This window comes from Nanorana parkeri, unplaced genomic scaffold (genome assembly GCF_000935625.1).
Source record: "Nanorana parkeri isolate BGI_ZX_2015 unplaced genomic scaffold, ASM93562v1 scaffold2644, whole genome shotgun sequence".
NCBI classification, from domain to species: Eukaryota; Metazoa; Chordata; class Amphibia; order Anura; family Dicroglossidae; genus Nanorana; species Nanorana parkeri.
Genome location: NW_017308912.1, coordinates 33505 through 56779, shown reverse-complemented (window position 1 = coordinate 56779; position 23275 = coordinate 33505). Strand labels below are relative to the sequence as shown.

Here is a 23275-nt window from a genome sequence, read left to right as displayed (position 1 = left end):
CACACGTGATCTGAGCTTCGACATTGGAAGTAGCAAGAAGTCAGACAAGGCATGCACAACGCAATGTAAATTTCACATGCTATGGCCCAGAGTATTTGAAAGACCCAAGTATGATCACATATGCCAATTCAACAGCCCTTCAGAACTCCAACGGGAAGGCAGAACAAAAATATAAATGACAGACCGAACCAAGGTTCAAACCATCCTAGATGTTCAAATAAAGCCGTGAGACCCGGCCCCAAGCAACACCCAGGGGGTAGGCCAGGCGGGATGCTCCCATCCACCAGCAGCCAAGGGAAACCCCGAGGTGCAAGAGGACTCAAACCCTAAAAGGAAAAAAAGAACTCAAGTAGTAATGTGTAACCCCAATTCCAGCAAGTTTGCTGCAGATGAATCTATATCTACTCTTCTACCCTGGAGAGTGTTGGGAGTAGTAGTTGTAGTGAATCCAAGTATCACAGCTTTATTTTAACACATGTGTAGGACAATTAAAATTTGGAAGTTGTTCCGAGCACTCCTCGGTGCACGAGCACACTGTATACTATACACTCTACAAGCTTTGGCTTTAGATAGTTACATAGTATTTGATGTCCATCCATTTGTGGTATGCATGGGACTCTGCGTGTATGTGATTGCGTGTGCGTATGTTGCGGTCTCTGAGGAAACTGTCCGAATGCTTTTTGAATGATTCAACACTCTCAGCTGATACCACTACTTGTGGCAGAGAGTTCCAGACCCTGACCGCCCTGTTTCAACCGGTAGGATAAAGCTCCATAGGTTCCGCAATGAACAATTTAATAAGTTTCATGTGCTCTTGATGAAAGTCAGGTACCCGAGTCAGCCAATTTTCCACTCTAAGTGCCCATTCACACTGCGCGTTTAATCGCACGATTTCCCCCTCGATATCGCAAGAAGTCGCCGTCCAATGATTTTCAGTGCCGCTGTTCTATTGTACAGCTCCACGTCGCTCGTGCAGGACCCTTTGTCGCGCGATATTTCTATTTTTGCATGCAGCCCGATGGCGAAGGTCGCCGGACCGTCGCGCTATCCCGGCCGCGCGGATCCGCGCGAGGTAAGCGTCGCTTAGTGTGAATGGGGCCTAAAGCTATTGGGGTGCAGGTCACTTTTGCTGGGCTTCAGGAGCCTGGCAATGACAGCTCAGGGACTGAAGTGATGCAATACTCGTCACTCCCGGTCCCATAGAGCGTGGGGGGGGGGGGTCAGTGGATGGCTGCTCTCCTCCCCCAGGAGAGTTGAGCGATCACAAACTGCTGATTGCTCAGCTCATGGTCTTCTCCCTGCAGAGAGCCGTGATTGACAGTAGGGACTTCCCCTTCCTGATCTGGTCTTTTAGCGACCATTGGAGGGACAGACGGGGGAGCTGTGCTGCACACATCTGCAGCGTGGGGGGTGGCTCCACTATGTCCTGGCAGGAATACCAGACCTCCCAAAAAACCAGGGCCAGACATATTTGTGTCCTTGAGTAAGATTATTCAACATATGTGGGGCAGTAGGTTAGCCAGCATACTACACGTCACAGTAAGTTACATTCATTTTTAACCAAAGCCACAGTAGCATAATTAAAAGAGACACATCCCAGTGACCACACTGGGCACGCACGGAAATGCAAACCATCCAATATTTGATCACAGCACTGAAATGGTTAATTATCTATAACCACAACGCCACGCCCAAATTTATAAAAAAAATAAAAACTTTAATCAAAATCGAAACATTTCTTTCGGGGAAATAACCCTATTCTAGTGGGTTCTATGTGGTGAGCCCACCTTAGTCTGGTGTCTGACACTAGACCCTATTTGGGAGTATCAGCTACCCACACACACCAAGATGCTGCCGATAACAGGACATTATGCAAAGATCTGTGAACAGCAGAATGAGGATGATAATATTTATAGTCTGTCAAATATATTCTGCAAAACTTGTAAAAAAAATAAAACTATTAATGTCTACAAAACTTTGAGGACTTGTGTATATACAAAATGGATTCTTCAGCTGAAAAGGAGAACTATGGGGTCAGGGCTTTTCCACCATAGTTCTAAGGGTAACGGGAGGACACAAACTAGCGCCCTCCCGTCACCCTAAGCTCAGTATATAGGGAGCTACAGCTCGCGGTATACCGAGACGTCACAGCTGAAGCGGATCCCGACATTACCGGCCGAGATCCAACCAGCTGCGTGAGTGACAGCTGGCTCTGCCTATCTAGAGGCAGAACCAGCTGTGCCCGCCCCCTCCCCCGTCCGTTCCGCCAGTCAGCGCTGGAGGATCTGACAGGGAAGGGGGGGAGGAAAAGAGAAAAGAAGAAGAAAAGGGGGGAGGAACCCTGCAGGGAGCCATAAGTGACAGTCACGGCTCTCTACAGCGAAAGATCGAGAAGTGAGCGAGGGACGGTATGTGTTCACTCACTTCCCGATCTACTGAGCCGACGTGTGACAGTTTCATGGTCACAGGTCAGCTCAGATTATGAGGCTGAGTGATTTTCACTCGCCTCATAGTTCTCCTTTAACCAACTTCTCCACCTCAACTACAAGAGTACAGTGGTAGCTCAGTTCATGAACGCTTCTGTTCGTGGCCAGGAAGCTCGGCAAAATGTTGCTTCCGTTTGCGAACTCCGCATCGGGTGACGAACACAACCGCGGCCATCTTCCCTGCTCTGACACATGGCTTCCTCTAGTCGAGATCGAGGTGTGATCACAGTTCGATTCCGTTCGTGACCAGAATCGTGGAACGTATTAAGTTTGTGAACCGGGGTACCACTGTATTTTGCTGTGTTCCTAGTTAACCTTTTAGGCAGCCCTGCTGATTTGGTGGCTTTGCCTGTGGCATTAAACTTGCTGCATTTAAAATACATGCAAAAAGAGACCAACTCTTCGACATTGCTTATGGATCTGCCCAGCAGTGCTGGCCTTCCGGAAGGAGGTCCTCAACTATGTCAACAGCATCCCTTCCTGGAAACCCGATGTGGTTCCTTTACTATGTCTGTTCAGCTTCTATGAACATACTAATGAGCATAGTGGCTCTCAAGCATGCAAGGACATGGATTGGGTTCACATAGGTCTCATGAGGCATTGGAATTCATCCACTACACCAAAAGATTCTGGAACTTACGAGCGACCTAAAACCACTTCTTGGCAAGGAAAAGCTGGATGCGGAATTACATAGACACCCGCTCCAAATTCTTTTCTTTTTTCCAGGTGGCGCTACTTTCAGAGTGACTCTTACTCTGTTTTGGAAGTAACGCAAATGGTCAGTCCTTTCCGTTACACTAAATGGCACCTGCACGCTAACATGTCGCATGCCTGGGGGGGGGGAGCGCCTTACGATCAGATCCAGACTGAAGGCTTGCACCTACTGCACAGTGCGAGGTGACGGCAGATGTTTTACCTTGCCTGTGCAGGGAAGCAACCCATTGAGTCATGAGCTAATCCTGGGTCAGTGGGGAACTGTATTGATTGTACCTTCGCTTTTTCCTTTTATAATTGGGATAGGTGTTATATTGCTTGCCTTCCGTTTAAGTGATAACCTGTGTTTTTATTTTGTTGTAAAATGTGAAAAAATCCAATAAAACGTATTTAAAAAAAAAAAATACATGCACTCCATAAGGTGCACCTGACCATAGGACACAGGGAAGTTCTGTGACAGCAGCTGCAGTTAGTGACAGCTGAGACAGGTGGAGCTGTGATTACAGACCCACAGAAGAGACGAAGAACAGACATTCTTAGTCTGCTCTACGGTGAGCTCCTATGCCGTGGTCACGGGTCCCCCAGAGGAGCAGGGGCCCCCGAAAACCACAGCGGGTAAGAGGACCCGGACACGATTGCCGCAGCCGCTCGATTTCATAAAATTGATCTGATTAGATCACTTGTATTAAGCGAGCGGCGGCTCCACGCTGTACATTTATATCTGCTTGTCAGGAGCAGGGCTGAATGAACATAATACAACTCGCCCGAGGCCCAGGACATGCTCCATAAGACGCACAGACATTTTTGACCCTCTTTGGGAGAGTGCGTCTTATGGAGCGAAAAATACGGTAGTATAAAGAATAAATATGGTCACTGATGTTCTTCATCTGCCTGGAGCTCAATTTTAGGACATGAACACAAAAAAGGAAAAATGGTCCCCACACCCATGATAAATAAAAACACATTACTATAACTAGAGGGTGTCACATCTTTATTAATTCACAGCACACAATCCAATAATTTTGAAGCTACACCTAAAGGGTAAAATTGTTCTACATTTGTGCTCATGCAATACTGGGATGGTGTCATCACATTGCAAAACATCAAACATAAAAATACAAAAAAACACAACACAGAAGTTTGCTGAAAAAAGTAGACCCGTCACTACACCACGCCACATGAACATACAGATGATGCTTACGTTGCACAATTTGCGTACTTGCCTCTGTGCCGAGTCTCAGCCCGCTCCTCATGTACAACCTTCAACATTCCTGGCAAAGTCACATTTGTCTATACACTTTGCCTGTGTTATGGTGATCCTTCCTCACAAATCCCATTTTGGCACAGTCTCGGGGGGACAGACAGATATTCTAAATGCACTTGGCTCCCTTAGCTTACATGCTGATCCAATGCTCTCCTCTGCCTGAGGCATCCTACTCCATGTAAAGCTATGGACCCTTTTTTTCTGGAGTTGGCCACAAATCAACCAATACTGGGACGAAAGTCGTATGTACGTTTTGTTTTATATTCAACCTGCATTCTGAACCACGTGCATTTTACATTGAAAGCCCCGAAAAAGGGATATATTAAAACTCTGAAATGTTCTGGCTAGGGTTACAACAATCCAAAAGTAACGTTGAAAAAACATCAATCTAGCCCTATAAAAGAGGCTCCCCACCCCCAATCTATCCATACCGGTAAAGAAGCTTTCCCCCCACCAGTCTATCCATCCCGGTAAAGAAGCTTTCCCCCCTAGTCTATCCATCCTGGTAAAGAAGCTTTCCCCCCTAGTCTATCCATCCTGGTAAAGAAGCTTTCCCCCCTAGTCTATCCATCCTGGTAAAGAAGCTTTCCCCCCTAGTCTATCCATCCTGGTAAAGAAGCTTTCCCCCCTAGTCTATCCATCCTGGTAAAGAAGCTTTCCCCCCTAGTCTATCCATCCTGGTAAAGAAGCTTTCCCCCCTAGTCTATCCATCCTGGTAAAGAAGCTTTCCCCCCTAGTCTATCCATCCTGGTAAAGAAGCTTTCCCCCCTAGTCTATCCATCCTGGTAAAGAAGCTTTCCCCCCTAGTCTATCCATCCTGGTAAAGAAGCTTTCCCCCCTAGTCTATCCATCCTGGTAAAGAAGCTTTCCCCCCTAGTCTATCCATCCTGGTAAAGAAGCTTTCCCCCCTAGTCTATCCATCCTGGTAAAGAAGCTTTCCCCCCTAGTCTATCCATCCTGGTAAAGAAGCTTTCCCCCCTAGTCTATCCATCCTGGTAAAGAAGCTTTCCCCCCTAGTCTATCCATCCTGGTAAAGAAGCTTTCCCCCCTAGTCTATCCATCCTGGTAAAGAAGCTTTCCCCCCTAGTCTATCCATCCTGGTAAAGAAGCTTTCCCCCCTAGTCTATCCATCCTGGTAAAGAAGCTTTCCCCCCTAGTCTATCCATCCTGGTAAAGAAGCTTTCCCCCCTAGTCTATCCATCCTGGTAAAGAAGCTTTCCCCCCTAGTCTATCCATCCTGGTAAAGAAGCTTTCCCCCCTAGTCTATCCATCCTGGTAAAGAAGCTTTCCCCCCTAGTCTATCCATCCTGGTAAAGAAGCTTTCCCCCCTAGTCTATCCATCCTGGTAAAGAAGCTTTCCCCCCTAGTCTATCCATCCTGGTAAAGAAGCTTTCCCCCCTAGTCTATCCATCCTGGTAAAGAAGCTTTCCCCCCTAGTCTATCCATCCTGGTAAAGAAGCTTTCCCCCCTAGTCTATCCATCCTGGTAAAGAAGCTTTCCCCCCTAGTCTATCCATCCCGGTAATGATGATAATGCAGCACGGAGAGGTTCAGCTCTTTGGATATCTGGCAGGAATGTTTTTGTACTTCACAGACAAAAGTATTTTCAATGTTCTTTTTAACAGACCAAAAAAGGGAACAAATAACAGAATTTATATTACAATTTACTTCTATTTCAATGTCTGACAGATGACATCAGAAGACTTGTTTCGTGCTCATCGATTCTCAGACTAAAATTAAATTGCAGGTTTACATTATACACAGTATGTGAACTCTGCACTCAGCGCTCGCTCTAAGTGGCCTTCCTAAAAATAACATTTGACTTTCAAGTTCCATATATATCACTGAATCAACCCAATTCGTAAGTTACGATCCTAAAAATAAAATTTGACTTTCATAAAAAAAGAAAAAAATTACAAATAATTCGTAAACCACCGAAATCAGTAAATTGATATCCAACAGCTCATCTCGCCTTTAGCAGGAAGTCAGCTCTTGTTTTTTTTTTTAAAGGTTATGATTGACCCAACAGGGGCAGTTCTGTGCACCGCTTGTGTCCGCAACACCCCCAACTGTCACTTCCTGCTCAATGTGACTCGCTGACTACAACATTGACCAGCCATGTGACTATAGCACCGGCTACAGCAGGATGTTTCTAACCACCAACAGTCCTCTTGCTTCATCAATCACTAAAGCCCAGATGAAGCGAGAGGGGGGGGGGGGGGGAGAAGAAACAGAAGTGACTAAAATAAGTCAGTATTTTACAGGGCAGAAGCAGGTAACCGTAACTTAGTTTGCTTCAACCCTTGCAACGTATTCATGTGTCAGATTCGGCTTGGCAGGGCAGCTAAAAGGTCGTTTCATCTCCTGCAAGATGAGATCTTGATAAACGTGCCATGTATGTCAAATATAACACAGTCTCTTCACGGACCTGCTGAAGAGTACATTGTACATGGACCTAAAATTGTATCCCATACCCAACTAATACACTCCAGCTGTGATAAAGAGGATCATCAACCCTCCATGTTAAAAGGAAAATTTAAGGAAATTTTATTGAACGGCCTCATTTTTTAAAATGAAGACACAGCTAAAGTGCACCCGTCTATCCCACCATTGAGTTTAACTAGTAATCTGATCACTATTGTTACCCTACACTAAACAGGCAAGAACATCCAGTCATCCCTCATCATGAAGGGAAATGGCTATCCCAGGTTCCACCTATAACCATAAAATTTCAGGTCACTCACACAAGCTGGTAACCTTCAGCACCAAAACACTGGTCAGTTGAATGGCCTATGGCTATGCCAAGGATAGCCAAACAGGAGGACTCCTTTGGAAGGAGTCAAATATTTGCATTGCGATATTTTTTTTTTAGGGAAGATCCGTAATAGTCTGGACCAAGCCCCGGCTTTAACCCAATCGAAACGCTGTTCGGTAAACTGGACATTCGCTGCCAATCCGGCATAAATGGCTCCCAACATTCACTCCTAACCTTGAGACTGAATGGGAGCAAACTGTACAAATGTCCCATAACCTTAATAAAAGCCCTCTGAGAAGAGTAGGAGCCGCTATAGGGGGGGATGGACAATTTTAAGACGTACAGCTTTAGCATACGGAAGGCATCCTAGGCAAAAAAAATAAAAATAGTGTACACATGGTTTGAAATTTGGATTTAAAGACAAAACTAAAATCACAGATAGGCTAAGCTAGAACCTCGGCTTCACTTGACATAAACTGAATCGGCTACTTTACTTTACATATGGCCTTAGTCAAGTAGTCTTTGATGTTGGTGTTGAAGATGTCCAGCAACACGTCAGAAACGCCCCCAGCTCGCCTCTTCCCGTACGGGCTGTTCATCCTCTGCTCAATTTCCTCGTGAGAAATCACCCCGAAGCCGCACTCTTCTGCGAAGGCGCCGACGACGCTGTTGAAATTCTTTCTTTTCCTTTCCAGAGGGGTCATGGTCCACTCCCTCCTGGGGAGGACCTGCGACCACGCGAACTGTGTGTCCGGGTACTGCTCGCGGAACTTCGGCAAGACATTTTTCACCGAACTGAAAAGCTTGAAGGAGCTCGTTCGCTCCAGATCATTGCCCCCGAGGTGGATGATTACGACGCTCGGCGTTCCCAATATGGAACTGGTCTGGCTCAGCTCCATTAGCAAATCGCGCCACTGCATAATGGCCTTGCCCATCCAGTACACAGTAAAGTTTTTCTCTTTGAATCCCAGGTCCTGGCCAAAAGAGCAAGCCTTGGCTCTCCGAGCGGCCCAGGTTATTAAAGCGTTTCCGATGATCCAAATCTGCTTAGCTTCTGTAAATGAAGAATTAGACAAGTTTTACTGTCTACTTACTATAACTAGAGGGGTGAATTATCGTTTTTGGATGTTGGGAGAATAAACATCTTTATTTCCCCGAAGCGGCTACCTTAAATGAGGCGAATATGAAATGTAACAGTTGAATTTTCAATGTTCAGCACACGTATCCTGCAGGTAGCCTTCTCTCGGCACCTTTTATGGCGGACGTGTAAAATTGATCTGAACAGCAGAGAGATCAGTCTGCGGAGCGAAACGCCTCTTTCCCCCCTCTCCCATCATGGGATTGCCTGGCTTAGGGCCCAGTCACACCATCAGGAGTGTGTTCCAGTGCGTTCGGCCTCTGGAACGTAACCCGGCCGGCTCACTTTGTGTTGGGGCGGGAGGGGGCATTGAACTCAATGGCACCGCAGCCACGCCACCCCGCAACCCGAACGCGTGACACATTAGTGCCTGCGTTCCGGTCCAGTGCCGCCTGCACTATTTTTGGGCCAAAGTAAGCCGGCCGGGATGCGCTCCAGAGGCCGAACGCACTGGAACGCACTCTTGGTGTGATAGGGCCCTCAGGGTTTGTTTATGCTGGCATGGAATACAAAAAAAAAAAAACATGCTTGCTGGGGTAGCCATCTGCCCATACTCCAATTTTTATAACTGACCTTATTTGTATCACTTGCCCCTCCCTTCTAGAGTGTAAGCTCTCAAGATCAGTGCCCTCCTAACTCTCGTATCAAATTGTATTGTAAAGCGCTAAGCAATGTGTTGGCGCTGTACAAATCCTGTAAAACACGCACGGCCAAACTTACATGTAGCATTTGGATGGGGTCAACACACCGGCAAGCCCGGAAGGAGGATGGACACATGACTGACAGGTCACGTGACAGGGCTCTCTTCCCGCCTCACCCCCTTCATTTTAGAAGCACTCCCCCAAGTCCCAATATAGATTTTTCACAATACATAAATAGCTGCAGGGAGGTTGTGGCACCCCAGTGCGTCTCTGGAGCACCCAAGAAAGTAGTAGTCAATGGATAAGCTCATCAGATACCACCCCATAAGCTTGTCCAGTCCACTAAGACCAGCAGATGTGTGTGATCAGGCTCGGGTAACTGATCTGTGCTGAATCCAAACCTCAAGCAAAGATCTGTATGATGCGGCACAAGTGACAACTTCAGAAACAAATGCAAGATGTAAAACAAAAAGGCAAATGAAAAAACAATTCTATTACCCACCTCTGAACATGGGAGGGTTCTGCAGTCTCCTTGGTACCAGGTCACTGAGGAATTTGTTACCGTTTCCATCCGGTTACCGAAGGCTCCTCTGCTGTAATGGATCTAGTTTATACACCAACTGCTCCTCCGCTGGCTTCCGCTCTCCCGACAAATAAAATGCTAAATAGTCACATGCCAAGCCATCCACGACTCGGCCCCAAGCTACTTCACCAACCTTATTGCAGAATATCACCCCAACTGTCCTCTCTGCTCCTGGCAAGACCTCCAGGTCTCTAGCTCCCTTGTCACCTCCTACCATGCATGCCTCCAGGACTTCAGAGACTCTACCATCCTCTGGAACCCCGTAGGGAGCAGCTATCTCATACCATGACCGCCTTAGGTGATCCTTGAAAACTTCTTGATGGAAGCCTAACCAGCCTTCCCCGAACAGATTCTCCATCAACTCACCTCCCCACAGTTACCTTTTAGTGCCACCCGACCCTCCCTGTTTGATTGTAAGCTCTTAGAAACAATACCCTGCTAATCCTCTGGTCATGATTCGTATTGTAGCTGTACTGTCCCCTTTATATTGTAACGAGCTGCACAAACTGTTGATGCTACATGATGACCGACTATAAAGAGACCATCACTTTCTGCATTGTAAGATTGGCAAGCTACTGAAAGATTACAGAAGTTCTTATGACGTGCATGCCTGGGCAAAATAAATACACATTCAGAATATCTGTGCAACTCGTGCACATTTCTCCCCACAATTTTATTTCAGAGGCAGAAATGTCAGCTTTGTACTTGCAGCATTTTTTGAGGCAAATGTGGGGAAACGAGCATTTATTGCACAGATGTGCTGAATATTTTGCTCAGACATGTATACAAGTGTTATGATTTAATGCCGACTTTTAAAAAACATTGTCTAAATAGAGGAGCCACGTGTGTTCTTGCTTTAATGTCAGCACCAGTTGTGTATTTCCTCCAGACCGGTGCAGTAATCCAGTAAAACTACCTCTGTGCAGGAGATTCCTGTGATAAAGACGTAATCTGTCCTAGTGTAGGGTGACTGGTCTAGTCTCCGCCCCCTCCTGTAATAAAGACGGGTCACTGCTGCTCTCTCCTTGTGCAGGGTGACTGGTCTTGTCTCTGCCCCTCCTGTAATAAAGACCGGTCACTGCTGCTTTCTCTCCTTGTGCAGGGTGACTGGTCTTTTCTCCCCCCCTGTAATAAAGACTGGTCACTACTGCTCTCTCCTTGTGCAGGGTGACTGGTCTCGTCCCCTCCCCCCTCCTGTAATAAAGACCGGTCACTGCTGCTCTCCCTCCTTGCGCAGGACAACTGGTCTCGACACCGCCCCCTCCTGTAGAAGTCTGCAGGGAGCCTGTAGTAGATGGAGCCTGCTGGTCTCCTCCGAGAGCCCTGCTCTCTGCAGCACATCGACTACATCACAGCTACTTTTACACAGTAATATTTGTGTTTGCAAAAGGTATTTGGTTCACACAATGTATTTAGATAATTTGTGGCTATTGAATATACGTGAATGATTTTGTGCCAGGAGTTCAGCTCAAAAATAAGTTCACCTGCTATAAGTAAAAGACTATTATATATATATATATCTATCTATATATATCATACTGGGTGTGTCCATACCTTATTACATCTCAGGCTGTGTTTTCTAGTGTTAAAGGCAATGTCTGTACACCTGGAGAATCCCACAGCGAATACAAAATATTGAAATGCAATTTGAGAAGCTCCTAAAAAGGCATTTTGGGATATCATCTAGAAAAATAACATTCACATTGCTTTATTTCTTTACAAGAGTCCTAATTATTAAAATGTTTTAAATAACCAGCTCTGAACTTAAATGAAAATCGCCTGCGTGTGAATATGCTGAAGACAGAAGCCCGAGTCTGTGTTGGAAAGATACATTTGACAATGGCGTCATATATTACACTTTGGCCTATTGTATTCTATATTACATTGCTTTTACAATTTTGGAACATCTTGGGACAGGAGTGTTGAAAACTTGTGATTGTCCAGTTAAGACTATGAAGCTTGTGATCAAGGGGCACTGTGCAACGTCTTTAGACATCTGAAGTTAATGAAGAGTTTCTATGAAGTCATAATTGTCATCTATATCTGACCAATGAACAAAGTATCACAAATGTCATCATTGCAGATTTTGTACCTGCTGATAAAAGGGTCGTCTCACCTTTGATGTGAATGTGTGTAATGCATCCAAGGTGGCTCAGTACGATCTAAAATCAGAGGTAGCTGCTGCCCTCCAGCTGCGGTGAATGCTCGGTCATGCATCTGCCTCTGGGAGTCATGCCTGTGGCGGTCTTGCGATGCCTTAGGGGACTTGTTCCTCAGCAGCTGGAGGCCAAAGTTCGGCTACCCGTGATCTAAATCATTGTGCTGTGGTGAAGCAAAATGTTCTACTTCTGAAATCTGCGGCCGTAAGATTTAATGAGTGGAATCGCCACCATCCTGGAAACAATCCAAGGCGATGGATCGCAAAGCAAGATGTCGCAGCATGCAATGTGCATGATTATCTCTCCCTTTCATTCATGTACTTAGAAAACCCCACGCCCCTCCCATTCAGGCATCCTATAGGGTCCAATACAATTAGAGGATATGTACCAACATCCCGGGCCATCTAAAGCTGGATAAATGGCTCCCGGCATGCATCTTTTAAATGTAGCACTCAAAGCAGTAGGGAAGACCGGAAGGATCGGTAATCTGACATAATTACTTTACATTGTTAGTCTTCAGCAATTAAAACATATTTTTATTTTTTCATTTTTTAGGACAACAATGAACCCTTTAAATTGAAAGCACCTAAAAAAGGGATTGTGGACCAATGCGCACATACCATGATGTTAGGGAATGGGGCCTAGCAAGGAGATGAAGTAGGCACACATTTTTTGCTTTAGGCTGGGTTCACACCTAGGCGTTCTTCAGCGCTGATTGAAGCACTGAAAAACGCTCAAGCAGTGAAATCCTATTAATTCTTATGGGCATGGTTCCCACCTGGGCGTATTTCAGCGCTGAAGAAAGCCCTAAGCGCAAAATAATACAAGAGCTGCTTTGGGGCGGATTTTCGAGCATATCCATTAGGACACAACCTGATCGAATTCCTGAACGCGCGTTTCGTGGACCGCAGATCGCGCGGCCCGAAATGCACATCAAACGCACATATTTCGAACGCCCAGGTGTGAACGCAGCCTTAGAGGTGACCAGAGCTGCAGAGCAAGTGGTAACTTAGTATGGCGGCAGAAGCTAGAGAATATTAACTTTCTTATCCCAGGTGTCGGTAACCCTGACCTCAGGCAATGCAAAGTAAACCAGTAGTAATATAGAAGCTCTGAAGCCTAAACAGTGTGAGCACCTTATACTTCCAGCTGAGCAATGGAGCCATCAGTGGTCCTATATAAAAACGGAAGCTCCTCAGTGTCCCAGCTCTATACCCCTGGTCTCTCCTGCACACAGCTACACACTAGAACAGTGGTTCTCAACCTGTGGGTCGGGACCCAAAAGTGGGTCGCAACCCACAGTTGAGGGGGTCCCCACATGCCTTGTGCTGCTCTAGGTAAGAGCTCCTCAGCCTCCTCCTGGGGTGGCAGTGTCAGTTCTCCTAGGTGGCGCTGGAGCAGCAGCGGCTGGAGAGGATCAGAGAGGGTAGCAGGCAGGAGTGAGGGGAGGTGAATGCTCGATCACCATAGAGCCCACAACTAGGCACTACAGAGCCCGCACTGGACGCCACCAGAGAGTGCCACTAGCCACCTGAGAGCCCGCACAGATACTGGTATTGGTGCATCCCTAAATTTTTACCATTGGGGGTCACCACAACTTGGCAAATGTTACCAAGGAGTCCCGGTCCAAGAAAGGTTGAGAACCACTGCACTAGGAGAAACATGCAAATGCCGTTTGATTACCATTGATTCTTGATTGAGGATCGAGCGAGTCTAGCTCGGCAGTCCTCAAATTAAAGCCTGCTGCCTGTAGTACATCAGCCTCTGCGTGCAGAGCACTCATTGCATGCATAAGGAAGCAGGGTGGCAACAGATCCAAGTTTCCGGCACCTGGCAATATATTTTGGGCACAACAAGCAGAGTGATCTCCTGATATCCAGCCAGGAGAGGAGCCGTGTGCGTCATGAAACTTACTGAAAAGTGCCAATGACCGCCAACAGGGAACTTTCCCAACCACGTGGCATTATTTCTCCCACTCACCGCTGGGGGCACCTCCACTGATCTCCGCTCCCAGGGTGCATTCCACCCCACCAACTACTGACGCTGGGCATTTTTCTTGCTCACTGACAACAAATGTCGAGTCCATTTTTTTTTTACTCCCACTGATACCGGATCATTTCGTTACTCTCCCAATGACCACTGTATGACCACTATTTCATGTTCCCACTCATCACAGTCTTGCCCCATCTCATTCACAGTGAACTGGTTGATTAAAAGTTTTAGGACCCCTCTCTCTAGGGAGTCTGCAAGCACAGCATATCGTTCAGTTTTGAAAGGTTCCCCAATAAAATGAAGAGAAGGGGGCAGAACTTACTTGGAGCAACAGCACTTGGAGCAACAGCAGTGATCTTGACTTCCTCCGACGTGGAGAAATCGATTGGAGCCATGTAGGTGTCTCTGCTCAGCTGCTTGTCAATGATGGAGTTCCCAGAGGACAAAGCCTCTTTCTGCTGCTCCTGACACCTAGGAGAAAAAAAAAAAAAAGAGACGTGCTTTATAGAAAGTGTACATGAAGAAGTCTACAACTGAAGTGCCACGCTGTAATATTCCAGTCCAGATAGAAGTTTTTTTCCCCCCATTCGTCCAGCCGGAGGCAGCTTGAACCAGATACTGATGAATGCCGAGCTAATCAAAAGCACCCATTTTTGCTTAATGATCTCGAGTCGACAAACATTTATTTATTTTTTGGAGCCCTGTTAAGGGGGTGGAGCTTATCAAGACACATTGGCTGCTGTAACAAAAAGAAAAAATGATGTCTTCTGAAAAAGACTTAGCTATATGAAGAAACAAGATGTCACCAGCGCACTGAAGATGTGTCCAAGCAAATGTCTTTACTGACGCATTGTCACAAAGATGACCAGGCAGAGTCCCTTCATCAGGCTCAGTATGACCATCTTAGTTGGACTCCTTCCAGAAAATGACAGTGTGGTGCTTCAGTTCTAGAATTATTCTTCATCACAAATCAAGTTGACCGTGGAAATCCTTTGGGGTGCAGAAGCTGCCAACCCAATATTCAGATCACCTACTGTCACACCATCATACTACTGGATGAGAAATGTATAGGAGAACACTTCAAGGTTCCAGCGCCTTCAATGCGCTCCTCATCGAAAGTGTTAGGCGGCGTAGGGTGATGATAAAGGGAGATGCTCCCGTTTTCTCAACCAGTCCTCACAGTGGCAGAAAACGTATTGCTCCGCTCCTGCTACTTTTTTTTCTTTTTGCACTCTACCCTTCTGTGGTCACGTTTTTATTGCAAATGCATAATTTGCCTTCTCCATGCTGCCCTACTTCAAGCTGACGTGAGGGGGAGTTAATCAACCCCTAAGTCCCGGTTCAGACCTGGGCGTTTTGTAGCGCGTTCCTACGCTCTGCTAAACGCTCAAACACCGAAATCCCATTATTTCCTATGGGTATGGTTCCCACCTGGGCGTATTACAGGCCGTATGAACGCGCTACAAAACGCCCTACGCCCATAGAAGTACGGGAGCTTCTCTGGGGTGTTTTTGTCGCGCGTATCCATTGGGATACAGCCAGGTAGCCCTCGGAAACGCGCGTTTTTTTTACAGCGAATCGCGGGGAAAACGTGCGACACGAAACGCGTATATTCGATACGCCTAGGTGTGAACCCAGCCTTATTGTGAGCCTAGGCAGTCATAGCCACAAAGCTTACACTTCCCCCAACGTTCGCACGGATAAGCGCAGTCGAAAACCTGCATGTGGCCCGATGCGAGAAAGCTTTTCATGTGACCAAAGCCTAAAAACACGCATGGTGCCTAAAACACGCATGGTACCTAAACTTATTTCAATTCAGAATTAAAGGGCCGGGAAGGTAGAGTGAAATGGGTTTCATAACTTTTCTAGAGTTGGGGTTTAAAAAGTCCAAAATGTAATGTTCAGGCCCAAGACAGAACTATGCAGCCAATGATTTATATGCGACTCCTTATTCAGCTTTACTTTATCCAAGGATGACTCTGGAACCAAGTCAGAGTTGTCCTGCCAAATGCTTAGCTTGGAAGCCGATGTCTTCCTGTTCCAAGATGAGCACAACAGTATCCACAAACAGAATTCCATAGAGGTCTCCCATCACCTCTGTACAGCTTGGGTCATATAGGTTATCCACACTCGCACACTAGTATTGCATAATAAGAATAACCGAAGAATTGCATATTACAGCTTGTTTTGGCCCCATAGACTTAACAGGAAATGCTTGAAAACGACCGTTTGCTGTTTTATGCACTGTCTCATCATCAATGACCTACATACTGCACAAAAAAGCGTTTTGCCGTATGCGCATAAAACAATAAAACACACAAAATACGCTCAAACAACGTGCTAAGATGTGCATTAAAACACAAAACCGCTGACATCTAAATGTGAACCAGGCCTAAGAATCAAAAGGTATTGTGCAATACAAAAATCTAATTTTTTTAAATTAATTCCAGGTATTTATATGGCGCCGACAATTTACAGAGCACTTTACATAGCTGCACATTCACATCAGTCCCTCCTCAAGGAGCTTACATTCTAAGGTCCCTATCGCACATGCGTACATACCAGGGCTGATGTCTTTGGAATGTGGGAGGAAACCGGAGTACCCGGAGCAAACCCACACAGCACAGGGAGAACATGTAAACTCCTTGCAGATAGTGTCCTGACCGGGATTTGAACCGGGGACCCCCAGTGCTGCAAGGCAGAAGTGCCAACCACTACACCAATGTGCCGTAGTTTAGTATGTATGCAGATTCATTTTCAGAATGTGCAGATTCACATCCGTCCCTGCACTCAAGGAGCTTAAAATCTAAGGTCCCTATCTAACATACATACAGGGCCAAATTAGAGAGGAGCCAATTAACCTTCCAGCATGTCTTTGGATAGTGGGAGGAAAGCGGAGTACTTGGGGGAAAACCACTCAAGCACATATTCAAGCCCTTAGTTGAATCCCCCAGGGTACCCAGTGCATGTAGCACCTGGTCCCATTACAACCCTGGTTGCTGAGCTAGTGGTGGCTGATGGTGCGGCGCTGCTCCCATCAATGATATTTAATGCAGGAGCACTCGATTCAAGCATTTATCACAGCAGGGTGGGGAAGGAGTTTGACTCTCCTGTGTATGTGACACTTTAAAACCTTAATTGAATACCCCAGGGGACCCAGTGCATGTAGCACCCGGTCCCATTCCGATCCATGCGGTACTTGCTGAGCTGGTGTGGTTGCCAGTTCAATGTTCCTCTCCTCAATGATGTCTGATGCTGCTGCCCAGAAGGAAAACTCTGTTCAAGCATCATTTAACTTAGGAGGAGGGAAGCCAGTCTGCTTGACTCTGTGTATGAGATTGTGCGTTAATAGGGAACACAAACACAGCAGCCAGAGACAGGAGCGTCCTCCTGAGATGCGGTTGAGTTCTACAGGCCGAGAAGCTCTTTTTGGAGAGTAATGGAAACGTATACACTGAGTGGCCAGATTATTATGACCCCCCCATCAGTACTTCGTTGGGCCGCCTGGTGACTCCACGAGAGGTTGAAAGGAGATGCGAGGAATCTGACACGGCGCTGTTGCCCTTCTGTTGTCTTGTACCAGTCTTGCCCCTCCCCCGTTCTGCCCTAACATTGACTAGTCGCTGACGGCCACAATTCGCACGCTCAGACCCAGATTTTCGGCTGACAGTCCGGTCTTTAAACACTTTAACAATGAGCTGCTCTTGAACATGTAACAAATTCTGCTGTTTTGCTGATACTCGCTCCATGGCTCCGAGCACCAGCAATCATCCCGCGTTCAAAGGCTGTTACATCGCGTTGTTTCCCCGAATCTTCAGAAACAAATCACTTCTACTGTCGTGGTAACCAACCCGCTTCCCTATTTATAATGGTCCGACCCTCTAGCAACTTCAGCGCCAAATTATAGCTAATTTGCCTACAAACGTCAGGTGGTCATAATAATCTGGCCACTCAGTGTATATAATAATCCGGCCACTCAGTGTATATAATAATCCGGCCACTCAGTGTATATCAGCTCCAGAGGAAACTGAAGACAATGTTTGGCATAGAATTGAGCTAGATGTGACGACCAACACGGTACCTCCAACATAGGTCATCTTTATCTCTACTTTCCTTAACACTGATGTGACAAATTTGTAAATAAAATACTACAAAAGCACCATTTAGTACAAGTCTCACAAGTAATAACTACTGGAATGTCACGTGCGCGGTCCCAACAATGAAAATGTTGCAGTGCTTTCATGAATTTGGTGCAAGACTCCCGACTACATACACACAGCCAGAAATGCGTTGCAAGTGTCTTATTGTAAAAGCCAAATCTAGGTTTTTTGAGGACAAATAAGGCTTTTATAGGGTGTGAAGGGGTATTAAAGAAGAAGACACTTACTTCTGAATGAAGGCCTTTATGTCCTGAAAGGAGGGGAAAAAAAAGAAACATGGTGAGATGAAAGGAGAAACAAATGGCGACCAATGATTGAAAGCGGCAGCAGCACTTACAGTCAAGAAAGAAACGGCGTCCGAGTCTTTGAGTTTATCGCTGGCTGTGGCGATGCTCTTTCTGATGCTGTCTATATTCTCCTGCATCTTGGAGATATTGGCCTCCATTTCCATCAGCAGGCTCCCTCCCTCTTCCTGGAGCTTGCCCAGCAGTTGCTCCTCTCGCTGCTTCAGGAACCTGTGCATCTTCTCGAATTCCGACTCGATGTGTTCCCGGTACTCCTTCATGCTGACCTGTGAAGGGAAAAAAGAGGTGAAAAAAAAGTTCAGAAATGGGACTGGCTAGGACACTGCATCATGCAAGCGCAAAAGGTACATAAAACTGATGTGCAGTCTTATAGGGAATATAAAAGGTAATTTGTGGAGCAGTAACAAGAAGGAAACCTACCTTGCTTTCATAAATATAGAAGTTTACTTCCTGACAAGTGACCATGCCTAAGCACTCCTGCCCCTGACTGCTAATCACAAGAGATTTGGAGTGAGATTTGGCGACGTGCTCAAGGTTCTCCTTGCTGGAGGGGAAGCTGTACCTGAGGACCTGCACTGCTAGCACCCCACTGCCACCGAGTAATAATTGAGGATCTGTGGCTTCCCCCCACCTCTCCTTCTGTCTCATCAAATCAAAAGTACTCTGGTCATCAGCCCTGAAATGAGGAAGGAAAGCCCTGCCTCTATGAAGATGGCTGCCTCTATACAGGCGATGCGGTGCAGAACAAGGCATGGTAAGTCAGAATTAAGGTCGGGGAATAAAAACACACAACTGAAAGGAGTTAACTGGTCACCAGTCTGGTAAAGGAAGTAAGGGACATTTTGGGGAATCCATGAGGTGTCTGTAATCATAACCCCGTGGATAGTTATATGGGTTTTACCATTATTTAATTCTGATGGTAGACGTTCTTGCCGACATCCCTATCCTTCCCCTTCAGTCATTCATTGGCAGGTCACTGTCCTGCCGAACGTATGTTTATATCAGGTGCCTCGGCACTTTACTGGTGGCATATGATTTTCCGAGGGGAGTGACAGTAGGGGAATCAGGTGACAGCCGGGCACTTCCTCCAGAAATACTCAAGTCTTTCTATTCTATTGGGTTGTCTAACCTGCAGGTAAACATCACCACGTGGCAACACTTAACCTGACCATGACATCAAGCCAACCCTTCAGCTTCCACGGCAGACACAACAAGCTACAGGCCAGCTAGAGTGTAGCCTCAAAACTCGCATATCTATGATGACAAACTGAAAAATATCTAAAATTTCTCCATCTAAGTCAGTGGTTCTCAACCTTTCTAGGGTCGGGACCCCTTGGTAACATTTGACAAGTTGTGGTGACCCCCAACGGTAAAATTTAGGGATGACGCGGCTGCTGCAGCGACATCTGGCGGCGTGGCAGGAGAACTGACACTGCTGCGCTAGGAGAGGGCTGAGGAGGACACACAGCGACCCGCAGTTTGAGAACCACTGCTTAAAGGAGACAACAAATCCTCTATTTCAGCGGTTCTCAACCTTTCTAGTGCCGCGAACCTTTGATAAAATTGCCCAAGTTGTGGCAACCCCTAACAGTAAAAGTATTTCGTTGCTCCGTCATCGCTGTTTTTGCTACCATTAGGAAACAAAATATATATTTTTCTCCATTGCGCCGTATAATTTATTATTGCTGGGATTTGTGGTCCTCTACAGCTGCTGGTATTCTGCAGTGTGCTGTATAATGATTATACGGCGCAACGCAGAATAACGCCAGCTACAGAGGAATACAGAAAATCGCAGCAATAGTACATTAAACTATAAAAAAACAAAAAAAAAAAACAGCGGAGCAGACCTTTCCCGGGGGCCCGTCAGGCGACCCCCGGCAGATAAGTCATTCGACCCCCACGTTGAGAACCGCTGATCTAAGTAAAATAAAAGCAGTTTTTATATATGGAGTTCCTTGATATAGGGGTAAGCCCGACTCATGCCTATATACACAAAAGGCCCGGGGTGTCCTTACTCTGTGGTTTTCAATCTTCTCGGTTTGCTGCTTAGCCAACTCTTCGGCCACTTTCAAGGCTTCTTCCAGCGGATTTACGATAGTAGACAGCTCTTCCTGCAGGGGAACAAAATGATAAGTTAAAACAGGTTACCCAACAATGGCACACCGTACTCCCACAAGTTGGTGGAAACCTGACCAACAAATCCAATATGTGGTGAGAAGTGTGCGGACCTCCCTCCAAATGACAGTGCAGGTGTTCCCAGTGAAGGGTTACCATTAATACTAAAGCAAAGACATTTTGGACACTTGTGCACCCCCCAAGCTTGTGGTAACCTTTTGGTGAGGGCCCTTTTATCTACCAGCATCTCAAAAGACAATTCCATAAAGACACGATCTGACCAGTGTGCTGTGGAGGAACTCCAGTGTCCTGCACAGAGCCCTGACCTCAACCCTACTGCACACCTTTGGGATGAATTTCAACACCAATTGTGAGCCAGCCAACAACAGCACCTGACCTCTAGAGCAGGCCTTCTTAAACTTTCTCCACTCGTGACCCCTTTTTGGCCGAGGAAATTTTTAAAGGGACCCCAACGTCGGTGTCTCCCCCCTCCCATAGCGTAAGTCGGTGTCGTCGTCCCCCCCCCAGCGTCGGTCGGTGTCTCTCCACTCCCCAGCACCAGTCAAACTACACTACACTGCAAATTATACAGTAAACTGGAATAAAACAATCTGGCTTGGTGCCCAGACCTCCTCAGCCACCTAGGCCCCTCACACAAGTACCGGCCAGACCCCCCTGATGGCGGTCCTGGCCGGGTACTCGGATCGCGACCCCCCCTGTTCACTTGCGGGACCCCATATGGGGTCGCGACCCACACTTTAAGAAGCACTGCTCTAGAGGAACGTGTCCAGAGAGCATCTATTAATGGCTCCTCTTCAGATTGGTCTAGGGTCATGAGTGGAGCGCCTCAGGGTTCTGTGTTAGGCCCCATATTATTCAACCTCTTTATTAATGATATCGGGGGAAGGTGTTAATAGCCATGTTTCTGCGTTTGCTGATGATACTAACATCAGGAGGGTAATAGAAACGGACTTAGACATTATAACATCACAGGAGGACCTGGATAAAATAGGGTAGTGGGCAACTATATGGCAGATGAGGTTTAAAGTTACCAAATGTAAAGTAATGCACTTTGGGGTTAAAAACAGGCAAGCGGAATACACATTAATGGGAACTCCACTAGGAAGGCAGAAATGGAAAAAGATCTGGGGGTCGTTGTAGACCACAGATTGAGCAATAGCACACAATGCCAGGCTGCGGCACACAAAGCGAGCAGAGTTCTGTCACGTATTATAAAAGGGAATGTACTGTAGAGACAAATCTATAATTTTGCCACTTTAAAGATCTCTGGTTCGGCCTCATCTGGAGTACGCGGTCCAGTTTACGGTCACTATACTACAGAAAGGATGTCCTGGAGCTGGAGAGAGACCAGAGAAGGGCAACTAAACTAATTAAGGGGATGGAGAACCAAAGCTATGAGACAAGGTTACTAAACTTGTTCATGCTGCAAGTGAGGAGATTAAGGGGGGACGTGACTTTCATGTACAAGATGTTCAATGGTGATGGCAACATCAGCAATAAACCATTTACTGTAAACTCCATAACAAGGACTACCTGCCACGACCTAAAACTGGTGGAGAAAAGATTTAACCACAAGGGGCGTAGGGGCTTCTTCTCAGAGCGGTCAGGGTCTGGAACTCGCTGCCGCAAGCAGTGATTTCAGCTAAGATTGTGGAATCATTCAAAAAGCATTTGGACAATTTCCTCAGAGACAGTAACATACAGGGGTACAGGTACCCTTAAAAATAAGATCACATGGGGACTGGTACACATGCAGAAATCACATACATACACGCAATAGGTTGAACTTGATGAACCTGTGTCTTTATTCAGCCTCAAATACTATGTAACCTCACGAATGGGTACAAATTCCCTCAAAATCTTGTGGAAAGCCTTTCCAGATGGGCGAAGGCAGTTCGAGCTGCCAACATGTAGGGGAGCGGGAACTCTGTTGCAATGGCCACGGTTTTGGAACGGGCAATATACACTGGCCAATATACAGTGGCCAGATTATGATGACTGCCCCATCAGTACTTCGTTGGGCCGCCTCGTGACTCCACGAGATGATGAAAGGTGATGCGAGGAATCTGAAACGGCACCGTCGCCCTTCTGTTGTCTTGTACCAGTCTTGCCCCTCCCCCGTTCTGCCCTAACATTGACTAGTCGCTGACGGCCACAATTCCCACGTTCAGACCCAGATTTTCGGCTGACAGTCCGGTCTCTAAACACTTTAACAATGAGCTGCTCCTGAACATTTAAGGAATTCTGCTGTTTTGCTGATACTCGCCCCATGGCTCCGAGCGCCAACAATCATCCCGCGTTCAAAGGCTGTTATATCGCGTTGTTTCCCCGTATCTTCCCAATCACTTCTACTGTCGTGGTAACCAACCCGCTTCCCTATTTATAATGGTCTGGCCCTCTAGCAACTTCAGCGCCAAATTATAGCTAATTTGCCTACAAACGTCAGGTGGTCATAATAATCCGGCCACTCAGTGTATATAATAATCCGGCCACTCAGTGTATATAATAATCCGGCCACTCAGTGTAGTTTATAAAGATGGAGAACATATCTTACCCTGTACACACCGGCTGCATCCAGGATGGGAAGGAAATTATGGCTGGCATGTTTCAGAGACTCTCGACAGATCACACAACCCAGGTCTCCATCGTCCTTACAAAACAGCTTCAGCCTTTCGTCATGCACAAGACAGTTCTCAGTGGGTTGGACCTTTTCTTTTGCCGGAGTTGAAATCGCAGCAGGCGCACCAACGGTCTTCTTCACCAGGTTAGCCAAGATACGGTTGTTGGTGTATCTTTTCTCGGTTATGACTTCCTTGCAGTCGGGGCAGGTGAAGGATTCCTTGCCCTGCCAGGCCTCGTCGATGCAGCTGCGGCAGAAGTTGTGGCCGCATTCGACCACGACGGGATCCTTGAAGAGCTTGCTGCACAGCAGGCAGGACAGAT

General features: G+C 46.6%; 1 protein-coding gene across 1 annotated transcript in view; it reads right to left on the bottom strand.

Annotated features, from left to right (window-relative positions):
- LOC108802071 (nuclear factor 7, brain-like) overlaps positions 1 to 23275 on the bottom strand; it is a 97051-nt gene that overhangs the window by 58923 nt on the left and 14853 nt on the right. The gene's annotated exons all lie outside the window — the stretch shown is intronic.